The sequence below is a fragment of the Manis pentadactyla genome, chromosome 8 (assembly GCF_030020395.1).
Source record: "Manis pentadactyla isolate mManPen7 chromosome 8, mManPen7.hap1, whole genome shotgun sequence".
Classification (NCBI taxonomy): domain Eukaryota; kingdom Metazoa; phylum Chordata; class Mammalia; order Pholidota; family Manidae; genus Manis; species Manis pentadactyla.
In genome coordinates, this window is record NC_080026.1 from 100,771,438 (window position 1) to 100,790,076 (window position 18,639).

At 53.8% G+C, this 18,639-nt stretch overlaps 1 long non-coding RNA gene across 5 annotated transcripts in view; it reads right to left on the reverse strand.

Annotated features, from left to right (window-relative positions):
• The window catches only part of LOC118933894 (uncharacterized), a 206,392-nt gene extending 188,298 nt beyond the window's left edge, over positions 1-18,094 (reverse strand). The window contains exon 1 of one of the 5 annotated variants that reach the window (XR_008998952.1): positions 17,323-18,094. This is a non-coding gene — a long non-coding RNA (uncharacterized LOC118933894). The remainder of the gene's footprint in view (positions 1-17,322) is intronic. The other 4 variants (XR_008998954.1, XR_008998955.1, XR_008998956.1 and 1 more) reach the window with 4 other exon arrangements.
• Between the last annotated feature and the right edge of the window lie 545 nt (positions 18,095-18,639).

Sequence of the window (18,639 nt, forward strand, 5' to 3'; positions counted from 1 at the left end):
TGCTCCCCCTGCCCCACCCCCACCCCAGCCCCCCAAGTGCTAGGTCCCAAGACTACCTCTCTCATTTCTGCCTACCTGCTGGGAGAATCCTCAGATCACTGGCACCTCACTTCCACCAGAGTGGGCTGCCTGCAGGCTTCCACTCTGATTTCCCACAAAAAGTTTGACTCAACCTTGGGCAAGTCCCTCCCTCCTCCAGGCCTCAATGTCTGCATCTGCCAAATGGAGAAATGTGTAACCTTCTCACTGGACTGCCATCTTCCAGAGGGGTGGAGGGAGGCAGGCCAGGCCTGCTGAGCCCCTGGCCCATGCTAGGAGTGGAAACGCAGACCCCAGGCCCACACTGGGGCCTATTTCATCAATGCTGCTTTTGTCTGGAGTCTCAGCAAGCAGGTGAGTTCATTTTCCATTAAGGACAATTATCTCTTCATTTGCATATGCTAAATGTGACATTTAAGGGAGCAGTTCCTCCCCACCCTAAACAGGATAAAAGTCCTCTGACAGGCAGGCAACCTGCAGTTTGGGGCAGAGGTGTAATTGGCTCTTATTAAGTAAGGGAAGATGCAGGGAGATACAGGTTTTGAAATGCAAATGGCAGCATCACTCCTTCCACTGGGACTGAATGGGGAAAGATGAGCGCAGGCTGGGTACTCCCCAGCTCCTGTCTGTCCACGTCTGGGACACAGAATAAGAGAGAGAGAACCTAGGCAGAGGGGGAAGGCTCCCCACTTGCCGTGATGGGGGGAGAGACTGACCAGCACACGTCCCTCCCCAGCAGCCCCAGCACTTGGCCTGCCCTGCCAGCCCTGCCATGCCCTGCTGTGCCAGCAGTCCCTCCCACCCCACCAGAGTCAAGCAGGTTCTGCTGCCCAAAATAGGGTCTGTTAGCACGTTCAGCTTTGGCCCAGAAACCCCCACCAACACCTTCACCTGTGACTACTGCTGAATTTCAGCCACAACAAGGAGGAAGTCAGGAGGCCCAAATAACGCCCCACACCCCTGACCACCACCACCACCACCACACTAGGGCTCTGCCAACCTCTGTGCTTGCGGTGCGTATCCCCTCCCACCCACGTGGCAAGCTCTCACTTATCTCCAACTACTTCAAAGAGCATCTTCTCTATGAAACCTGCCCCAGTGGCCCAGGTTGGACTAATGTTGGCCTCCTTTACCTATAGCACTGGAGCTGAGAGTCCCTGGATGCAGGTGTAATTCCTACTCATCTCTGTGTGCAGATACATACTCAGAGCTAGCTCCTTAAAGGAGCTCCTAAGACTTAGTGGATGCATATAGTAGGAAGCATGGATTGATGGCGGATGCCTTTGTGCACTCTCACTGTAAGACTTTACCCTGCACTTGCCTAAATGTTTATTTACAGCACCTCCCATTCTGCAGATGGGGAAAACTGAGGCAAGGTGAGATAGATGCTCCACTCCCAACTCAGTGAGGGAACTTGGATAAGCAGGGCCTAGAACACAGTTCCTGGCCCCCTGACCCTGTTGGACTGACATAGCTTTGCACTGAAGACTTGCACAGTGATGGGAGCCTTCAGTCTGGCCACCTTACTATGCAGGGCTCACAGATCCCGACCCAGCCCTGGCCTCCTGAGCCTCTTCGGATCCACCCATGGAGACAGAGGCTGATCTTGAAGATGTCATCCCCTTTCTCACAGATTGCTGATTCCCACCTGATGACTCCGTAAGCAAAGGAAATGAAATCAGAGACTTTTCCTCAGATGGCACTGCAGGAGGTCCCCAGGAGAGGAAACGTCTGTTTAAAACCCCTCTTTGCACCAGACATCCAGAGCTGCCCTCTGCTTTGGGGAACCTGGGAGGTGGGAGCAGGGAGAAAGTAGAGAGGACCCTGGACCCACTCTGCACCCCAAAACCCTGACCCTGGACTCCATCCCACCTGCCTTTACTGAACTACACCTCCCTGCCATCTGCACCTGTCTCCTGCCAGTGCACCAGAAGCTTCACAGCAGAGTCAAGGCTCAGGTCCCATTTTGCTGTCTGGGATGTATGAGACCTTGGGCAAGTCAGAGCCTTGGCTTCCTCTTCTGGGTGGGGATGACAAGGCCTTCCCGAGAGAATCGTTCTGCTATTAGTTAGGGTAATCCATGTGAGAGCCCTGAGTGGTTGGTAGGTGCTCAGGGAGGCTCTGCTCCTTTCCCATTTGCTGCCCTCAACCTTTAAGGTGAAAGCTCAGAGGGAGGGAACCCTCTGTGGGAGTATGGAGGGCAGGCACCAGGTCCGAGTGTCCCACTCCTCTGTCCCCAACACAGAATTGACATGTAGGAGGGCCCTTCTACTCCCCAGACATCTTCCAGAGATGCATTCTGTAAAATGCAAGTGTTTAGGATTCAGAACACTCAGCAGGACACATTAGGACAGATTTGGCCTAATCAGAACAGAGCAGACATCCCTTGGGTGTGATATGGACTCTAAACTCCCTGATTGCATGGCAGAATGAGATCACAGAACAGAAGGGCTGTGCAGGGGTTCCCTCACTTGGCTGCACATTCAAATCACCTGGGAGCTGTACATGTCCCAGGACTCAGTCTCACCCAAGCCAATTAAATAAGAATGCCTGAGGGGAGGAACCAGGCACCAGTGTGCTGCAGGATCCCTAGGTGGTTCCAGCATGACTCAAACTTTGGGAACCACTGGGCTGCAGTAACTGGACAGCTGGCCGAGATTTAACCCTGTTCAAAGCGTTTCTTATCCATGGTCCATCTGATCATCTGCCTGCTAAGGAGCCACATTATTATGCCCATTGTACAGAGGAGGAAAGCGAGGCCTAGGATGGTGTCATGTCTCCTGAGACATTGTTAAGTTTGGGACAAGAGCCCAATATGTAGACCCTGAAAGCTGGACACTTCCTACATTGGCACAGCTACAGTGGGCCCTTGGGGACTGTCACAAAGAGACAAGACTCTGACTTCTGGGGGCTCCCCAGTACTAGAGGTCATTCCAATCTTTCCAGGGAGCGTCTCTGATGGTAGCAGACAGAACCCAAGTGACCCTGAGGCAGGCAGGCAGGGCTTGCGTGCCAGATGCAGGCCAGCATCCTGAGCCAACTCACGCCTTGGCCCCAAGCAAGCCCTGGCCATGGCCCAGGAACTTCTCCCATCTGACTTCATCCTGCAGTGTGTGGGGGTCTGTTCTGGGATGTTGGGGCCCAGACATCATCTCTTTATCTGAGTCTTTCCTGACACCACTCTGATAACAAAGAAGGCAGCTTAACAGGAGCAGAAGGTTTACTGGGGATTTTAGCTTCTTCCTCTAGGGCTGTGTTGGGAACATGCTGCTCACATGTTTGTGAGCCCAAGGCACCACTAACAAGGAAATCAAAGGGCCCTGTGGCTGCTCTGGGGTGGTCTGTCTCCCACCTCCCAGTCCTCAAAGATGGTCAGCATCCACCGTTCAGTCCACCCACTCCCTGCTCATCTATTCCAGGGGACAGAGGAAAGGAGAAAATGAGGAGGCCAGCCATCTGGCATAGCACAGAATGATGCACTGCTTTGCAGACAGAGGCCAGAGTTCGAATCCCAGCTCTGCTGGATCCTTTTGCTGTGTGATCTTGGACAAACTGCTTAACCCCCGCAAGCCTTTGAGCTCTTACCTACAACGTGGTGGTAATAGCAATCTTCACCTTCAAGGATCTATAACACTGGGATATAGTAACACCTGTTCTGGCTGCAGGATCCTGGACATGTTATTTTATCTCCCTTTGTCTCAGCTAACCCATCTTTAAAATGGAAATGGTAATGCCTGATCATAGAAGTAGAGTAAGGATTAAACCCATTAAATGAGTTAATCCACATAAAGAGCCTAGAACAATTATCTGGCCTATCCCAAGCACGCAATAACTGTTCCCTATTACACCACTCCTAGCAGGGGCCTGGCACACAGTAGTTCCTTCAGAAATATCTGCTTCCTTCCTCCCCTTCCAGGCACTTTGGGGATGTGGCTGAGTACAGTCAGCTGCCTTCCTCTGATGCCTGATGACTGGCCCTGAGCCAGCTCCTTAAAAAATTGGAAACATTGCCTACTCTCTCTTCTCCCTTTTCATAAAGCAGTCGCAGAACAGAGGCACTGACCTTGGGCAACCTTGTACTGCAATGTTTTCCAAAAGGCAAAACATTATAAATCACTGTGGGAAAGCTTGGCACACCACCCACGCCCCACCTGCCCCCACGGCCAGACCCCACCTGCCCTCACGGCCCGGGCCCACCTATGCAGGGACGGTCTTTTGGTCTCTGTTTTTTATTATGTGCAAGCTGCTCCCACAGAGCAGAGGGAGCAGTGAGGGTCAAGATGCCTTCATGTAATGAAGAATCATGGAGACTTCTTTTTCCAAACTCAAACAACACTTATTTAGTCATCAGCCCCATGCCCAGCACCAGGCTGTGTACAAGGGCAGCATTTCATCTGATGCAACTGTGGTGGCCCTGAGGGGCACAGTTCCCAGCATTTCCAGAGGGGAAATCTAAGAGTTAGAGACTTCAGTGCCTGCCAGTTGACCCTGGAGAACTGGAATGGAGGAAATTCGAACCCATGGTCTATTGCTCTGGGTCTCCCATTCCATCCTTATCATGCCCTACTCCTCAAATATCAGCTAGAAGTTCCTGCAGGGGAACCAGGCTCAAGGAACTGAGCACAGCCCATGGGAATTACTGAGAAGTGGATTTCAGGTCAGAATAAGCACCCTGTCTAACAGTGCAAGCTGACTAGAAATAAAAAGTCCTGCCTGCAGGGAAATGAGTTCCCTGTCCCCAGGGGAGTGCAAGCTGATGCTGTGAAGGGGTGCCAAGCAGTTTCTTAAGAGCCATTAAAGAGAACATCAAGGTCCCATCCAATAGGGCATTGATAGCCCTGTCAAATTCACTCATCACCAAATGTTCCTTGTGCACCCTCTTGGCTCGGGCCTGGGCTCCGGGACACAGGATGGAATAGACAGGAAAGGCCCTTGCATCTTGGGGCTCATGTCCTAGCCAGGGTAGTGGGGAGGACAGCAAAGAGAGCGAGAGCTTTGGAGAAAACAAAATGGGATGAGGAGCTAGAGAGCGAGTGGGCTGGGGGCAATGTCAGAACTTGCGGTCAGTGAGCACCTCTTTAAGGGGCGTCACTGGAGCCTGGGCATAAAGGGCGGGCCACACAAAGACCCAGGGGGAGAGGATCCCAGGCAGCAGGAATACCGTGAGAAGGCCAGGAGGTGGGACCCGTGGGGTCAGGGAGGCCGGAGGAGAGCAGGGGTGCTGGGCACAGTGGGTGGGGAGGGTGTGAGAGGCAAACTGGACTACATCACATAGGCCATACCCACTAAGGCCAAGGTACAGGGGTGCCATGCTCTGAGTTTGTTTGTAAATCTCCTTGGGCAGCTGTGTGGAGAATGAGCATGAGGTGCAGGGACAGACTTGTGAAGCCCGGTCAGGAGGCCAGATCAGTCACCTGGCAGACGGAAGATGAGGGTGTGGATGGGAGTGGTAACAAGGGAGGTAGCAAGGCAAGGAGAGATTTGGGATCTAGGTGGTGTCCGTGGAATTCATTGTCAGCAGGGGAAGAAAAGGGAGGGGTCCAGAGTAACTCAGGTGAAGGCCACATGGGGGCATTCCCAGAGACAGGGCGGGGAGAAATCCAGAATCCAGTTCAGGCCATCATTTTGGCTGGGACTCCCCTGAAGGAATTCCCAGCCATCCGGGGTTAATTAATGCCCTCCCTGGGTCCAGGAGATGTAGGGCCTAATGCCAGCTCCCTGGAAGAGAGCTAGAGGAGAGGGTGCCCCTAGTTCTGAGTTCAGTCAGAGCACAGAGGTTTGGCCAGGCCTGGCTCTTCCAGTGAATTTATCCCAGAGAAGGAAACAAAGGGGCGAGGCGGACTATACCCAGTGGCTAAGCCCAGTGGGGGTGGGTGTCCACAGCAAACCAGGATGGGAACTCCAGGCTCCCTGCAGGCTGCCTCGCCTCGGGCCAGGAGCTCCCTCCTCCAGGTGGCTAACATGTGACTACTTCCTCACACAGAGGTACAGTGGTCTGCCGGGCTCTATCTCAAGCCTCCAAGAGTCGAAAGCAGAGGCCACCCATGGAGCCTGGGCAGGGAGGTTAAGGCGAGGACACCCAGGACGGCTGTGCTCCGCCACACATGCCCCTCCTCCATCAGCACGAGCACTGCCCTCCTGCACAGGCCATCTGCCCACTCCCACCTCATCAGGGAGGGCCAGCAGGGCACGGCTAGAAGGAACCTGGAGAGTGGAAGGGCCCAGAGGCCTTCAGAGTCAGACAGATAAGGGTTCAAATCCCCGTGCTGCCATTTCCTCAGGAAAGCCCCCTCTGTATTTATTTGCTGAGCATCATTTTCCTCATCCATGAAGTGGGGACAGTAAGTGCCTTTTTCATGAGGCTATGATGAAGATTAAACACCTTGGGCTCACTCCAACTTTCCCTTCATCTCGGAGGCTCTTCCTGGCCCCCTGGACTGGAGGGAGTCCCCTGCTAGGTCATCCTGTCCCAGAGGTTGCCACCCTGCATGGGAGCTGACAGGTGACAGGCTCTTACTCTGTTATTTCACCATGATATTCCCAAAGCCTGGTGCAGTGTCAGGCATGATGCTGATGCTCAATAAACTACTGAATGAATGGATGGGTGAGTGAATGAGTAAATGGATGGACAGATGGATGGATAAATGGATGAGTGAGAAGCTGCCTCCTCGGGCCTAGCCCCCTCCAGCCCTGGAGAGATGCCTCTCAGAGTCTTGTCATTCTGCACCAACCACACGAGGCACCAGGGCTGGGCTGGCGCTGAGCAAGAACCCCAGCTTGGATCTGACCTGTACCTGATCATTTGAGACTTTGGGTAATTCCGCAGTTGGCCTGGAAGCCAGCCAGAGTCTGAGCTGGGAGGAGAGGTCACAGCCAGGACACCCTCCCCAGGCCCAAGCCTTTCCCCCAGTCAGACCCAGGCCTAGAGACAGCACTGGCTGGACAGAGGCCTGGAGCACTAGAGGGCAGCCTGCCCAACAGCCGATGGATAACCTGAAGTTGGGGGGTTGGGGACTTCCCCAAGATCCTTGTGGTGGCTGGTTCAGCAAGCCAGGTTTCCTGACTCTCCTGTGCTGGGAGAATTAGGACAGGAAGCTACAGGCACTGGGCCTCCCCATGGCAGCATGGGGCTCACAGACTGCCCAGGCCAGAGAACTGCCTCCAAGCCTCCTCCAGCAGCCCCAGCTCCCACCCGACGCCCCACTGCCTTTTGGAAGCAGCCAGCTCCAAGCAGGCAGATGGCTGGCAGGCCCCTCGGCCAGCCCTGGAGTCCAGATGGCAGTCCCAGGCACTAGACGGAATGTTGCAGCAGCAGCGACAGGAAGCCCACTGCCCACCAAGGCCACTGGAGGCCCATCAGAGGAGGAGGAGCGGCAGCACCCGCACAAGCTGCATAACCCTGCCTGGCATTGCTCAGAGCCTGGGAAGGCAGCGTGCAAAGAGGCCAGGGTCAGCCCACTGACCTGACCCGGGCACTATCGTTCAGGGCAATACCACTCAGCGGGGCCACAGCCCAGAAGGCACAACTCCCTCCAGGATGGCCCCAACCCCTCTCTGCCTGCTTACCTATGACCAAAGGAATTGGGTCTCTCATGTTGTCCAGAAGCTGAAGAGCCCACTTCAGGCCTTGGAATTGCTAACAGGATCTCTTGTGGTCGTGAATAATTAGAGCAGTAATGATAATTGTTAATATTTCTGGAGGGCCTATTATGCACTGCACACTATAAGAGCTTTAGAAGTACCAATTCAGTCCATGTAACAACTCTGTGAGGCAAGGCTATTATTGGCCCACTTTACAGATGAGAAAATGGAGGCTGAGAGAGAGGTAATTTGCTCAAGTCACACAGCTAGGAAATGGCAAAGCCAGGATTCAAGCCTAGGCAACCTGGCTCTGGGCCCACCTTCTTAAGCACCCCACAGGTCTGACTCAGCCCTCACTGCTCAGTCCTACACAATACAGTGTCGGGGAGCAAAGAGACCCCCTGCCTTGTGTTCAGAGATATGACTTGCCAAATAATAAGCTCCCATCACAGGCACTCACCCACCCTGCTTGGAATTCTCCAGGCAGGGACTTCTGCCGTGGACCAGCGTAAGCCCTGGTAAGCCCTAGGAGGCAGATGGGATGGGCAGTGCTGTGAGGACAGGCCATGGGTATCTCTGGAAGATGGCAACGGGGGACCCTAGAAAAGCCAACACATGTACACATTGACACACAGGCTTACACTGAACAGTCGCACCCTGGAATGCTCAAGAGCATGAAATCAGACACACGTGAGCATGTGTGCACATGCATGTGGAACAGACACACCCAGGCCCTTCTGGGGAGTCACAAGATACTATGATGGCCTCGCAACAAAACTGGGTACCCACAGATGGCAGGAGGGTTCCTCATCTTGACGTTTGCCTTCCCCTCTCTGAGCCTCGGTTTCCCCACCAGTGCAAGAGAGGGGCTGACTGGGGTCATCCCTAAGGTCTTGGACTCTGTGTCGCCTGGCCAGTCACCTGTGACTCCCTGTCCCCAGAGCCCAGCAGGCAGCTGTGACTCAGCAGCAAGAAGCAGTGCTGGACCTCCGGCCCCCCCCACCCAGCACACACAAAGGGCATCTTGTTACCACGGCCTGCCAAGGGCAGAGAGGGCGGAGGAGGTGAGAGCCAGGAGGAAGCCTGTGTCAGCAGGACTTGGGGGAGCCCAGCAGAGGGTGTCGTGTAAGGGCTGGTGGCTGGCACACAGAGGGGCAAGGAGTTCTATGTGGGCAGCCCCTGGGAGAGGCTGGTTCCCCAGGCTTCTGCAGGGCACCCTGTTTATTTTTCAGTTACAGTCTGAAGGAGCTTTGCTCTCCTAGCAGCAGCTGCAGACCTGGAATTTCCCAGTGGTTTTGGGGGAAAACCCGTAGCCCAGGGCTCCAACTCAGAGCCCGTAAGTCTCCGTTCTGCATGATCTGGGAGGTGAGCGTGCCTTTTAGGAGATCATGGCAAGTCTTTCCCCATAAATGGGGTGTAAACGGTACGCTGAGCTGAGGAGCACTGGCTGCCCTCACACTCCTTGCAGGGCAGCAGTCACCTCACTGGGAAGCCCTAACCAGGAAAGGGCACCCTAGAGTCACACCTGCTGCTACTGCTTCTACCGCCTCCCTGCCGTGGGTCCCTGGGCAAACCACTTAAACTATCTGGCCTCAGTTTGCCGGTTTGTAAAATGGTAGTAATGGGAGGCAAGAGGGAACCAGGTGGAACAGTCTTCTGGGAAGTTGCCTGGGAATCATTTTTCCATGTGTTCTACGCAGAAAAAGACATGAGACACTCAGGTCCATGCAAGTGCGGGAGTCAATCCAGAGCACTGGGTGCCTACGTATGTGCATGCCTGTGTGTGTGTGTGTCTGAGTGTGCCCATGCCTGTGTGTGCGGGCATGTATGCATGTGTGAAACAGGTGAATAGATAGGCAGGTTGTCCCCACCACATGTGCATCCATCCTTTGGGCCATCCAGGCCATGGCCTGGGCAGAGCAGGGCCCAGGGCAAAGGGTTTCCAAAGCTACTATCTTTGGTGCTCAGGGACCCTCTGGTCACTAATGATTGACTTAAGAAGTTCAAGTAACCCATGGCCTTGTAGAGCACACTGGCTACTCCAGACACAGCTCCAAGCACTGGGCAGAACTCACTGGCAGCTGGCCTTCTGCCCCAGGCCACAGTACTGCCACCTTGCTCTGCTCTCAGGGGCACGTGTATTGCATCCACATGCATGGTGCCCCCAGAGTTGGACCCATACTATGGCATCATGAACTTCCACATGTGGGTATCTCACCAACCCAGTATCCATTCATCTCTGCTTCCTCCAGAAAAGGACTCTCTATTCTGTTAGGAGAATCTACATGATACTCTATTACAAACTGTAAAGTGCTGTGTGGACTTGCTATCGCATCCTCAAAATACCAGCCATCTCACAAAGTTCTTATTCCCATTTGACAGATGAAGAAACTGAGGCCTAGAGGAGAGGAATAGAAGATCCAGGGCCTGGGTGGCTTGATAAGGAGAGAGGTGCACCAGACCTGTGGTCAAAAGAAGAGGATTCAGAGCTAGACACAGTAGGAGACGTGTGGATGGAGACCCCAGAGACCCAGGCTGAGCACAGTGAGCACAGATGCTCCCTCCTAGCTGTGGCTTCAGGACAGCCAAGGCCCCATTATCAGCCGAGGAAGCCAGCCAGCTTGTGTGCAGACGTCGCCTATGCCCAGCATGGATCCTGGGGGGCCCTGCATACAGGGCTTTCTTTCTGGCAGTGACCAATACTGGGGACTCAGGCCCCAGGTGCACCACACACGACCCTCCCGTCCTCATTGCACCACGGGCATAAAGCCCCACGTGGGCAGGCACTTCCCTAGGGAAGGCAGGCTGGTACAGGCTGCATATGGAGCTCTCTGCCAACAGAACTTCCCACAGGCAGCCTGAAATGAGTATCAGTTATGTGGCCTCTGGGGGCCATATTTGATAAAAAGAGCTGGAATTTATTAGGTGCTTACTATGTCTGAGGCACTTTAAATTCATTTACTTAGCAAATATTCTCTGGGTGCCTTTGAAGTGCCAGGCCCTGGCTGGATACCAGGGTTACAAGGCCCCTGCCCTCACAGAGCTCTTGGTCCAATATGGGATGCCAACCCTGAAGAGAGACTCACAAGAACCAGTGACCTGGGAGGGCTTCCTAAAGGAGGTAACATTGAGCCCAGACCTGCTGAAGAATGAATAGGAGCCTGCCAGGCAAAGAGGGAGAAACACTTCTGGAAGACAGAACCTGAGGCTGGAGGGAGTAGGCACGTCGGCACCTATAATTTCCACAATAACCTGATGAGGGGAATAGGTATCCATTTTATAACTGAGGAAACTGAAACTCTGAGAGGCTGACTCACCACAGACCCCACACATACAGCTGAGAGGCTGCCTGACCCAGACCCTGCACCACAGGCCATGCCTTTCCAATCCCCAGAGCTGCTGGCCCCTGAGCTCTGGAGCTAAGAGGCAAAGGTTGCGGAGGAGAGGCCACGTCTGTTCATGCTTGCTGCCCACACACGTGGAGGTGAGAGAGCTGTCCTCACAGGGTAAAGATCCAGATGTGTTCTCTCACTGGGACGGGGCGAGAGCTCCTGGGACAGGGGCAGGCATCTCTCCAAACAGCTTTGGAACTGCTCACAAGGTTCAGCGAGGCCTCATCTCAGAGCCACGAGCCCATCACCACCCTTACAGCCTGCATAAAGCACGGTGGCCTCTGCTTCCCACAGACACTGTTATGAGGACCACAGATCCTGTGACAATAGCAGTAGGGAGAGCCCAGGGCCTGCACAGAGCAGAGGCCTTCTCCAGGCAATGCTTCCTGGAGGTGGCGGCCCTGAAATTGAGCCTTAAGAGCCAAGAGGATTTTGAAAAGTCCGGAATGGAACACAGAAGGGGACTCCAGGCATGGAGAATGGGGAGCAAAGGCTTGGTGGTGAGGGTGCCAACAGCACTTGGGGACTGGTGAGCAGCACCCAGTGTCTGGAGTGTCCGGTACCCTCAGGGACAAGCTGCAGAGCTGCCCATGTCCCAGACCCAGAACTCAGCAGAGCCCAAAGGGCATGATAAGAAGGTGTGGCGTTCCCTTAACCCATGTCACTCCACTGTGTACAGGGAATGCCAGCGGGCTCAGGGATGCGGCTCTGGATTCCCAGCCTTGGTCCCTGCCCTCATGAAGCTTGTGGTGTAGCAGAGACAACAGGTGGTAAGCAAGCATGGAAGCGTTACAAGCTTACAAAAGGAGCACTGCCATTCCTTTGATCAGTCAGCCATCAAGGGCCGGGCACCAGCGGTAGACCGGTGAACAGGCAGGGCTGCCGGCAAGGGGAGACAGGGAGACCTTTGCCTTTGCACTGTGCTGACTTCCAGCCCCAGGGAACAGAGCCCATGCCCAGGCCTCTGGTCAGAGCAGGGCTACAGCACATCCCAGTCACTCCTCAGAACCCCAACAGGAGCTCTGACAGACGCCACATCCCAGAGCATTCTCCTAATGACCATGGCTCTGTCAAATATATTGATGTTCCCGGAACACAGATATCCACATTTAATTTCCATAAAAGCTTCTTTTGCTTACAAAGGGACCCTCCAAACTGCCCTGGGCTGCCTCTTCTTATAATGTGGAGGGGAGGGGGTCGCTCTAACCCTTTTGGGAGGATCACTTTGGTCTGCATGCAGGAGGGTAGTCTCAGCTTGCTCTGCTTGCTCATCTCCTCACCCTCAGGAGGGCCAAAGGAGCCCTTTGCCAGCCCTCGGGGATCCCCAGCAGTGCCCCCTCTGTGTTCCCAGAGCCAGCTCTGTTTGGGTCCTCAATTATGCCCCATCGCCTTGCACCCATACTCCCTTCCTCAGATGGACACCCTGTAGGACTCCAAGCAGATCTGATCTGACTCCACCCCTTCCACTGCTTGTCAGCTGCCCACAGATCTCTTTTCACTAGTTAACAGACCAGTCCAGCCCCTACCCCTGTGCCCACTCAAATGCCTAAAATCCCATCTAAGTCCATGTTCTGTTTTCTATTTATTCAGGAGGCCACATGAGACCCACATGATGTTAGAATGGTTCCTAAAACAGAAGGGGCTAATAAATGTTATCCCTTAAGTCAACAGCAATTCACTCGCATCTGCTTCCTGGAGGACTGTGTGAAGAAGGATTCTGATGCTATGTGTGGGCTCAGTGGGGAAGAGTATCATTGATTAGTGATGTCTGCTGCGGGCACAATATGGGAAGAATGTGCCACAGATCTGCCATGCCAAGCAAAATAGGCAGCTATTTTAGGAGATGCAGATCTGGGAAATATCAGGTCCCAGTTCCATGCCTTAGCATGTGTAGACTTCCTGCTCTGTGCTTGGCCTTGGACTGGACTCTGTGAGGAGCGTTCTGCCCTTGGACCCAAGTTGTTGACAAAGCCACTTGGCAGTAGGGGACACTGAAAGCACAGGATTGAGTGTCCTCATTTGTACATGATAGTAGGAGAAAATGCTTCTGAAGGTTTTGAGGTCCAGAGAGATGAGGTAATTCTCCAGGGGGTACACAGTCTCCTGAACACACCCAGGGACCTTTGGGAAGTCAAGAAGTAACACCACAAGGTGCTGTGTGGCTGGGCCCACGTGGAGTTAGGAGCAGCTAGAATAGCAAGCAGGCCAGAGGACCAAGAGAGCATCTGAGAGAGAGGCAGGACAGCCAGCCAGACAGATAGACAGACAGGGTGGGGGCTGGGTGGTTATCATGGGCCAAAAGGTCAGGAATGTCTCCTGGGTCTGGTGAATGGGGAGCTGGGCCTTGAAAGGGGTTAAAATGATAAAGCTGGGGGGCAAGGGTGACCCTGGGGTGGAGGTTGAGTCCTGGTCTCCTGACCTTCCATCTGGGCTCCATCTTTTAGGGCAGGGATTCAGGCTGACTTGGTCCAGCATCTCATTTGCTTCCCAACCTTCTCTCCCCACCACATAGGACAGGACCTCAGAAAGACTTGCCTATACATTCACACTGAAGGACATCCCACGCAGCCCAGTGTTCTCTGCCCCAGCACCCCAATTATTACCACAATTTGTGATTCCTTCTTTTATGTATCTGCTCAGTGTGTTTTGTCTGCCTGTCCCAACACTCTGAACCCCATGAGGGTAAAGACTGAGCCTGTCTTTTTACTCTGTCTCCACATCCTAACGCAGTTCAGCAATAGAACCAGATCAGACCTGGGTTGTTCAGTGAATAAACTGTGGTGAGCAGGGACAATACACTCAAACACTCACAGGGCCAAGCAGATAACAAAATAATTGGGACAGAAAGGAGGGAGAATCCAGCATAGATAGCACTTACCTGGCATGCTCCCCTGTCATATTCAGGGCAGGCATCGCTGTGGCACCTAAAGTTGTGTTATTTGGCATATATGAAAATTATTTGCATGTAAACACAAGGGAACATCCTTCATGTCCCCATTATTTGCATGTAAACACAAGGGAACATCCCCAAAGAACATGTCCCCACATTCTTAGCCATTTTGCTAGAACAAATGATTCTCCATCCTTTTTTATTTTCTTATTTTTGCTAGAGTTGTAAGTACAGAGAAATATTCCCCTACACACAGAAAAACAACAGGCCAAGTGTGATCATATATGGTAACCGACAGTTGGCTTCACTTCAGGTGGGGTAGGAGTACTCAAGGTGGGTCCCTAGACGAGCAGCATCGGCAGCCATCTGAGAACTTGTGAAAAATGCAGATTCTCAGGCCCACGCCAGACCCACTGAAGCATAAACTCTGGGGTACCAATCTGCGTTTAACAAGCAGGTGATTCTCTTGAACACTCAAGTTTGAGAACCAATGCAATAGGGAGTGGTGGAGACTGCAGTAAACTGGAGAGAACATGTCCTGCTCAAAGGTGCCCCTACTGCTCAGTTCCAGCCCACAGGTGCCAAATAGGAGCACGAGCCCAATGTGGCCAAATCTCCCCATTATTCAAGGAAGTTGAAAATCCACATTTTCATGTGAACTCTCTTCATTGCTAAGTATTGGCTGTTTTTTAATTCCACATAGACCAAACAGCTTGTCTACAAGTGGAGGCCAGCATAGGCACAGAGTATTACCTGAGGGCAGGAGACATCTCCCCATAAGAAAGCACTAGAAAGATGCTGTGGTCTCCGCTGTCCGGCCTAGATAGCCCTGGCTCTGAAGGCTAGACCTACACCCCACACTGCCCTGGGACCCCACACTGCCCAGAGACCCCAACTACTGTGTGGGACTGCTTCTGAGTACTCAAATCGCAGACTAGGTCCACAAGGCCCAGAAACTCTCTGAGTCAAAGGATGAACAAGATTGAGCAGGCAAAATTCTGGGCCCTGATGATCTAGGTCCAGGACAGGGCTAGAAGTGGACAGAAAGTGAATTCTCCTTTTCTGAGTTTTATTCAATGCCATGCCTAGTGCTCAGGGCTCACAGGCATTTTCTCCTTAATATTTGCAAGCACCCCACAAGGAAAGGGGTCAGTATGTACATTCTAAAGAAGAGGAAAGAGGTTCAGAAAGGTCAACTGAACTGACTTGCTCTAGGTCACACAGAAAATGAAGATAAGTCAGGAAAGAGTCCACATTTACCTGCCTCCTTTATTGATTCAGCCTTTCAAACTGTCTGCCAGCTGAAGGATGGGCAGGAGGCTAGGCAATGACCAGGGTTGGTGGGCTATCCCCAGAACCTGCCTCTCTGGCCACAACTAACACACATGATTATAGGCCAGGAGCCCAAATCCAGCAAGCAGTGGGGTTGTAGAAGAGGGTGATAATGGGGGGAGGGCAACACCCCCGAGCCCTGCTTTAGATTTGGGGGTAGCTGTCCTGGCATGCAAATCTGCAGTCTGGAGCTGGAGAACTTTGGGAGCTAGAGCCGGCTGGCCCAAAAAGAGGAAGCAGGGCCAGAACTGGCAGGGCTCTGGGACTCAGCCAAACAGGGGGGAACTGGATTGCAGCTTGATTTACAGCCTTGCCTCCTTCTCACCAGCCTTCCTTCTGATGGCCTTGTTGTTAGCATTGGCCCTGGGGTGGACCCCAGTGAGGGTGTGTGGTCACCAGGGAAGCCAGAGAAATATCCTATTCCTGCCCTTGTCTCTAACCGCATGGGCCAGTGAGTCAGGTCCCTCTCTGTGCTAGAGGCTCCCAGAATGTCTGGGCTAGCCCAGGCTCTCTCCCCAAGCTCAGGAGCTCATCAGGGCTCCCACAAGCCAGGCCCAGAGTGCCCTCCCCACAGTGGGGGATCACCCAGCCAGGGACTCCACTCCACTCTCCCCAGGCATGAGTCAGCGCTGTGAGCCTGCGTGTGGCCACAGCTGGCTGAATGCTGAGGCCAGCCAGGCCAGGCCCTGGAGGTCTGCTGGGGCTCTGGGCCTCACTAATGGGAAGAGATGGCCCCAAACGACCCAGAGATCACACGAGGGAAAGGGAAAAGGACCAAGCAGAGAACTAAGCACAAAACAAGAATTTCAAACCTTAAAGTGGCAGAAGCAAATTCAGTGTCAATAAAATGGTCACACCACACACACACACACACACACACACACACAGGCCACCAGTCCTGACATAGACACACACTCCAGATATGTGTCTTGTGCACACACAACCCATATATACATTTCCTCCCAGTGCCCCTGTGTCGGCAGCACACACCAGACACACACGAGGGGGTAATCAGCCTTGCACATGCATCACAGAGGGTTGAGCCCATGAGGGAAATCCACCCCGCGCAGATGCTCATATGCGTCACCCATCAGTGGTGTACGGCTTTTGTCAAACCCACGGAAATCAGACTCACAACCCTCACCATACACAACAGACAGGTTGGGGAAGACATCAGGTCACACTCACTCACTGTAACGGCCATGCTGTTTGTGAGGGCTGTGGTCAAGGACAGCTTGGTAACTGGGGTCCTGTGCCCCCCACCCCGCTGGGTGCCCAGACTGCCCGCGTGCCCATCCCAGCCAGCCTGGCTTCTGTGCCCCGCCAGGAGGTCGCGGAGCTGAGCGCGGCCAGGAAGTCAGCTCGGAGTGACAGCTCCCCCACGCTGTTTGTTTATTCATGACTCATTCGTCTCCACAGACTGGCTCTTCTTTCTTTCGGGAGGAGGGAAGGAAGGAGCGGGAGGGCGGACGAGGGGGAGGAGAGGGGAGAGCCAGACTCCACAATAAACAATGAGGCAGCTGAGCCGGCCGGGGCGGGAGGGGCCCCGCGCGCGGGGCGCAGGGCCGGGGCCGGGGCCGCCCGCGGGAGAGGCGTCCCCCGGCCGGCCGGCCGGGCTTCTACGCATACGATTCCTCTTCTCCCGCCCCAGCCGGCAGGCCGGGCCCGGGTGCCGCCACCGCCCCGCGACGGGGCTGCTCGGCGGCCGGGCCGGAGCAGCAGTAATTGGATCCGCGCCGCCCCCGCCCAGCTCCCCGCCCCCAATCGGGGAGCCGGATAAATGCCGGGTACCTCGGCAAAACAGTCGGATCCAAACCTATTATTTGACTAATGGGCTTCCCTCGCGCGGCTCAGCAACACCCTGCAGACCACCCCTCCCCCATTTCCCAGAGATGGTCCCTGTGCCCCTCCACGCCCGCCGCCTCCCCACGCCCGCCCCTGGAGGGGCTCCGCGGAGGCTCCGGATAACTGGAGGAAGTGCGGCTCCTAGGCTTCAAGGGCCTCATTGTTCTGCCTCGAGGGGCACATTGAAAATGCTCCAGGATTTGCTTCCTGCGAAAACAGCGTGGGAGGGAGGGGGCGACTCACGGTGGAAAGACATTATCCTCCTGGAAGCTGCCCAGATTACACAGGGAGAAAAGGGTTGTTTGGATTGTTGCTGGCTTGCTTTCTTTCTTCCTTTTTCTTTCTTTCTTTCCTTTTTCTTTTTATCCTTCCCTCCTTTGCTACCCTCCCCGGGGCCAAAGATGAATCTTTACAGCTGCTGAGCAAGTTGGAAATGTGGGGTTGTTTTCTGCATAAATAAGGTTGCTGAATGGTAGAGCTAGATATAAAGTCTGATTCAGAGACATTCAAAAGAACACAGGGGCAATGAGGTGGGCAAATCCAAGAAACTCATTTCCCCAGAATGCCCCTCTGAGTCAACATCTTGCACCACGAGGGGAAAACACAGCATGCCACAATATGTAACGTGCTTGCAGCAAAGAACAGCCCTGGTGGTGATGCACAGTTCCTTCTTCGTCAGCCCCGATCAGTAGGTCTGATCCTACTCAGGGCCAAGGTGAGCTGGGAGGAGGCAGGGGCCAGCCCCATGCGGTCTGTAGAAAACTCTGCTGTTCCCCCTCCTACCTGAATGGCCTTGAACAATACTAATAGTAATGGGGAACACTGGCTATGTGGTGGGCCCTGTTTCTATGTGTTTTGCATATATTATCTCATTTAACCCCCACCACACTCCCATAAAGCAGGTGCTTTTACTATCTCTATTTCCAGATTAGGAAGCTGAGTCCAGAAAGGTTAAGCAGCTGCCTGAAGCCACGTAGCTGGGGTTAGGGAGAGAGGAAGCCGGGCAGGCTGGCTCTAGAGTCCATGGTCTTGGCCACCGTGCTGACACTCCTAAACATCACACTCCTCATCAGGAAAAGGAGATAATGACACTGACCTCATTAAGAGGGTGGGAAGATGCATTAAGGACAGCACTGAGGGTTAGCTCCTTTAGATACTGCCATTGTTTTCATGGAAACTAGGGACAAACAAGGACAATGTCTTCCTAACTCATAGCAAGGCTAGTAGACTGATGAAAGAGGCAGTCCCCAGCACGGTGCTGGCCCTTAACACATGTCCATGAATATCTGTTTTCCTCTCCATCCTGTTCCCATTACTTCTCACCCAAACTGGAGAACTCTTCTTGTCCCCAAATCCTCCCATATACGTCCATCAGAGTAACCACACAGGAGCCTCTCTCCATATCCTCACCCCCTTCTGCCGCCCATGTCAAACTATATGGAATTTCCCACAGACCCAGAGCCCTGGCCTACCCTGGCCCTATCCTGACCACTGCATTTCAATTTTGACACACTTGCCCAGCCCTCTGCCACGCCGCCTGCAGAACTCCTGATTCATTGT